Source organism: Meleagris gallopavo, chromosome 1 (assembly GCF_000146605.3).
Source record: "Meleagris gallopavo isolate NT-WF06-2002-E0010 breed Aviagen turkey brand Nicholas breeding stock chromosome 1, Turkey_5.1, whole genome shotgun sequence".
Classification (NCBI taxonomy): Eukaryota; Metazoa; Chordata; class Aves; order Galliformes; family Phasianidae; genus Meleagris; species Meleagris gallopavo.
In genome coordinates, this window is record NC_015011.2 from 17,084,579 (window position 1) to 17,090,480 (window position 5,902).

The 5,902-nt window shown below is 34.0% G+C and overlaps 1 long non-coding RNA gene across 1 annotated transcript; it reads left to right on the plus strand.

Moving 5' to 3' along the window:
• Window positions 1-2,530: 2,530 nt before the first annotated feature.
• LOC109365540 lies at window positions 2,531-4,664 on the plus strand. Its single transcript, XR_002111229.1, has 3 exons — window positions 2,531-2,601; window positions 2,965-3,058; window positions 4,567-4,664. It is a non-coding gene; the product is annotated as an uncharacterized LOC109365540 (long non-coding RNA).
• Window positions 4,665-5,902: the final 1,238 nt, after the last annotated feature.

Sequence of the window (5,902 nt, forward strand, 5' to 3'; positions counted from 1 at the left end):
TACCATCTAAGATTCCTCCCCCACAGAAAATATTTCAGAGGTTTAGGAACTCTTATGTTTTTTTTACACTACTGCTTTTCTATTCTGTGATGAGGTGCCACATTTAGGGAAAGGAGACAGTGATAGTGGTGTTTATAGATGCTTTCTGTTGCTTCTTGGAGGAAACATGAATGTTAGCAGCTTGAGATCTTTATAGCCTATTCTAGAATACAAATAGGTAATCAGACATTCCTGAAAAAGAGTCAGATATACAAAAAAGACAAATTCACCTTCCTATGACCACACACTTTTCAGCTTCTGGGCCCAATGCATTAATTCTAGGTAAGTTTAGCTGAGTTATTTCTCTTTATGTTGATGAAAAGCCTTACTGCATTAAACATACATCTTTGGTCTTTCAGGTCATCTGAGGCAGTGCCACTTGAATCTGGAGCTAAGGGATCTTTAAGTTATACCTCATACTTTGGCCATTCTGTCACTAAAAATGTTTATTTGAAGCTTCTTACTTTTATTTCATTTTCAGGGAGTATTTCTGCAGTTACTTGCCATGGAATGAAGAAGGTAGATTTAAACAACTATTATTTAAACAACTTAAATGAATGTTACAGCAATATATGGCATGCAGGATAAATGCTTATTACATTAGAATTTATATAAAGGCACTTTGGTACTTGGATTCAAAGGAGCTTTCAATATTTCAAAGCAGACTTTGTGAAATAGAGCCTGAGGGAAAGAGTAATACCATTAACAGGTTTTATATAGTCAAAAATATCAGATTTTTTTAATGAGCTCATTTTATAAGACTGTAATTTATCCAGATTGCAGTTTGAATTATTCTAAATAAATTGTTATAAACTTACGATTCAGTGTAAGTTTTTAGATATTTAGAGAAAGACTGTTAGGATATTATGATATACTCTGTAAGCACTATACAGGATGCACTTTATAACAGAAGTACTTAAATGGAAAATGAGAAATTTAGGATAACATGACTGTCACAGAATGACAGAATGTTGCATTTATTTATTCAAGAGCTCTGAAGAATGAAGAGTATAGCTTAAGATAGTATTTGTCCAAAGATACTGTTTTTAATGTCTGTTGTGTTGACCTTAACACTCTCATGCTTTTTCTAAACCTTTGCTGTATTAAATTTCTATCTATCTTTAGCAAATTAATAGTCAATTAGAGGAAGTCTTACCACCCAAGTTACCTGGCTGGAAAACTAAAGCATAATAATACAAATAATAATGTGGAAGTCTTTTTGCTGTGATCACATTTAGATAGTTTCAGCAACTCAGTAAAGATAAAACAGCCACTGAAAGTTTCATAGAATTTTATCTTGGGATGGTACCATTTGACAAGGTAGAGGAAAATTGCTGAAAGAGAAACTGCTTGGGTGTTGTTTGTTTGTTTGTTTGTTTGTTTAATAAACATGTTTAGAATCTATTAGTACTCATAGTGACTCAGAATTGGTCATGAGAAATCATCGCTCTTTGAGATCCTATGTGACTCTGGCTTTGAAAGTATTTACATTCCATCTGGGTTTTCAGCTGAGCAATTTTTTGTAGTAAAAATTATCTTTAGATATGTCTCTCTGTATTTAGAAATCAATTTTATATGGATGTATATTTAATGCATATGTAAATGATCAGAAAAAGTGCATTGAGAGGGGAAGGTGAGAGTTCAGCAGAAATGGTTTTAATCAGTTTTCTTTTCTGCTCATCATTAAGATTTGCTTTTTCAACTACTGCATACATAGTCAGATCTCCATCTTTATTATACCTTCATTAACCTTTTAAAACTTCTCTCTGTGTACAGAAACTTTTCTTTCATTTAATTATCTGTTTAAAATTCACAAATAGTAGCTGCTGCCATTTTGTCTTTTTGACATTTTTCAACTTCAGACTGCGAAAAACAGATTTAAGATGCTGGTTTATGTTGCATCCTGATTTTAGCTGAAAAACTGATGCTGGAATTCAGTCATTCATTGTCATTCAAGAGTTGTTTTGAGTTGTGCTTTTGTGCTTTGTGGGATCAGCAGACTTCAGCTGAATTACTGTCTTGAATTTTGTTTTGCAACCGTGTATTATTTTCTTTGTTCTGTCACTGTTTCTTCTTTTTAGTATGATTATAGCATATCCCAGCTTGAATATTTTATACAGGAATTCTAATTCTTTGCATGTCGATAGGATCACTTGGTTTGGAAGTCATTCAGATCTCTTACATATCAGTTGATCTATCCTTTTCTAAGGCACACTCATCACTCTGCTATCTAGCAAAGTGCTACCTTGCAAATGCAAGACAGCAGTATTTCTTCCACCATACATTATTTGATGTATTTCATTGCTTTTCTCTTGATGTCATCAATAGTGTTTTCAGTTGCATTTTCTAGAAAACCAAGTGGAAAGATATGCACCCATACCAGAGTTGGCATAAAATACTTTTGTCACTTTTCAGTCATTCAAGCAGTTCTTTCTTTTCTCCTAATCATATTATTAGAACATAATAGCAGTTGCTATGGGAGCAGGAGAACCAAACAGTGGTTGAGGCTCAGTGGCAATACATCTATGTTAAAGGTAACATCTGGTCTTTGCTCCCTTGAAGGTAAGAGATGCGGTGAGAGGAATTTTAACAACCCTTTCACACACTAGCTTATCCCTCAGTACACAGTACAATTCACTGCTAGAGAAGAAGTAGTGTTGCCAAATTTATGTGATCGCATTTTGAGATTAGGAGGGTAGGAGGCATACTGAATTCCTGCCATGGTTCCATATCTAAAGTAAGATGGTTAAAAGAATGTGTGGTACTTTTCCTGCATATCTGGATTATTCATTAATGTTACCACCCTGGCTCACAGCCTTCCTTCTTCAAACGCAATTTCTGTTATAAGGAACTCAACCTGACTAAAAGAGTCCTTGTCAAAATCTGCCCTTCATCATCTTTGTCGACTTTCTGCTTATTCCCCAGGTGATGCATGCCTTATAGTCATTCCTTATTATAACACATAAGGACACTGCTTGCCAGAACTCCTGTGAGATAAAACCTTAGTCTTCTTTTACAGGTATCAAATATCTCTTTAATAATCTTCTGTAATTCTGATAGTCCAACTCTCTGGGTACAGTGCCTTGAAACTTGTGCTTTAATAGTTCTGAATATCCATTGAAGAATTCTGAAGTTTAACTCCTGTAACATCCAACCAAAATTCAGAATAGAAGCTGTTTATTTTTATCTGTCAAACTGGTAAAGATTTCTCAGGGGTGCATTTGTTTCTTTGCCTCTTGAAAGTCCCCTTTTGGCATGATAGTAACACTGGAATGCATATTAATGTGAGCTAAGCTATTCAAAATAATACTGTGTGGGCATGCTACAGTCTTTTTGAATCGTAATTTCTGCAGTACATGGTGTCAGTTGACAACCTCATCATTATAAACAGTCTTTGGTGTTATACTTAAAAGTTTTCAGTCTTCTTGTCATATTGATTGTTTTTGCTTTTAGACAAAAGGGTCTAATTTTATAGGAAAATAATTGACAGTTTAATAATATTTTGCATTTCTACACTACTGTTCTAAGAATTGCTGGATACTCTACACATATTAATTAATTAAACTTTCCAGTAACCTTATGAGAAAATGTTATTATCCTTATTATAGAGACATGGAAACAGTGGCATAGAAAAGATAAAAGCCTTATAAGTTCAGACAGCTTATTTGAGTCAAGAAAGGGAGCAAAACCCATAGTCTTAGTCTTTCATTCTGATTATTAGGTCATGACTTTTCAGCCATTACATTACACTGTAAAAATAGGACATAAGAACATTTACTGATTCATTATATTGGAAACTGAAAGAAGTGAGAGCAAGGTTAAATAAAATATTCCTGTTTTTGTTAGAAGAAGGGAAGCTTATCTCCTTTTCTGTACCTTCCTGGCTTGAATAAGCAGTATTTTCCCTTACGTTTCTCATATCACTAATGAATAAAGGTCTATTCTTGTGTAGTTATTTAAGTCTTTGTCCCTAATAGTGGTTAATTAGGAAGTCAGTGGAAAAAAAGGGGAACGAGGGGAAAACTAAAAAAATCTTTGGTTCTGAAATTCTGTAAAAGTGAGGGACAATCACATGCATGTATTTTATTATTTTCTTTGCACTTAGCTGTATTTCTTCTAAAACCAACTGAAAATAATAGGTTCAATGGTAAGCATTTCAGAAAAAAAACTTAAATACTTAAGATACTTTTTGAATCCTTTGAGTCTTTTAGATGTAATTGACAAACTGTGGGAAATTTCATGAGATGACCATCCACCCACAGCTGCATAAAGCCCTTTCAGTGTGCCAGTAGTGCATGGGGACAAAGTTCATCCCACCTAAATTCAGGTGCTTTTTCAAAGCCCCAAGGTAGGATGTTAGTCTCTTTAAGCATCAATAATTTAAACATCAAACTCTTTACTACCAATGGAAAGAAATAAGAACCATCAAAGAGAAGTTTTGCTTTGTGCTGACTTTCTTTATGTGGAAAATGGAGTGTCTATCCATTAATGACAGAAGAAATGTGGTTGACCATGTTCCTTATTTAGACAATCACAGAGAAGTCAGTGAATAAGCAAGCAAAACTTTGAAGTATGTACAGTGAGGACTAAGCTGGAGGTGATCTTTCCACATTGGAAACAAAGTGTGACAGGTATGTAGCATCTCTCTGCTCTAAAACCTTGTAGTTCATGAACACGTGTATAGGTTGGCAAAAGAGCATACTTACTTGTTGTTTTCCTATACATGCAGGATAACTGTGAGAGGACATAACTAGCTGAATTGCATCAGGCTCTTAACTTTTCTTTTTTAACCTTGATGTATAAGATGAAGCAAAATCAGTACTGCAGAAGAACGTGAAGTCGTGCAGAAATCAACAAATGAGTAAATCACAAAGTGAGAAAAATCATGTGGTAGCACTGCTCCTGTAAAACTGCTAACATGCTGATAAATTAGATTTCTGGGTTACAGTAGTGACTCAAAGAAAAGTCATAAACACTGGTGTTTACTTCCATTCTAAGCTGTCACTCTCCAGTCTCACATTGGTATTTTTACAGTTATGTTTTCAAACAGAAAGAGCACTGTTTTCCTGTGTAATAATTTACTATGAACCTAAAGTACAATTATAATTGCATACAATCTTTGAGGGCTGTGTAATCAAAAACTATCTATCAGCACTGTAAAAATGGTTTGGATTTATAAGATACAAACTCTCTATTTTGTATCTTATTAAAAAAAAAAAAAATTACAGTCTGCCTTCAGGGCCATACCTAAACATTCATATTAGTAGCTCATTGCTGCGCATGTGTCACTGATTGAAAAATTGATTGAAATACCATAGATATTTTGGTCTGGAATGAGGCAGAATGAGATAGAATCTCCTTGTTTATTTGACGAAAACTATTTGCTTTGCTTTGTGATAAGCAGTAAGTACCCAATGTAACTGTTTAGCTGGTTTTGGCTGAAGAGGATCTATGAGACTAAGAAGTCAAGAGAGGTCTTCTAATTGTATGACTTTAAAATAAATAAATCAGAATTGATTTCCTAGAGATTTTTCTTAGAGGCACTGGGAAATCGTATGGAATTTAAATATGGTTTTACATAAAAGAGCAATTCTGAGGTAGTGTGTGGCAAAACATGATATTGTTTTACATGTGTCATAACAAGGATATCAGAATATTGACTCGTGTTTAAAATAGAAAAGAAACTGAAAGTAGGAATAATATAGAAGTACAGTCTAGTATTTCAAGGAACTGAATACATTCTGGACTCTTTTAATCCCATTAACAGAACACATGAGGTTAAAACAGCTTTTTGGAAGTATATATGTATGTTTTCCTTCTTTCTTGTTTTTCCTTTCCTTTCCTTTCCTTTCCTTTCCTTTCC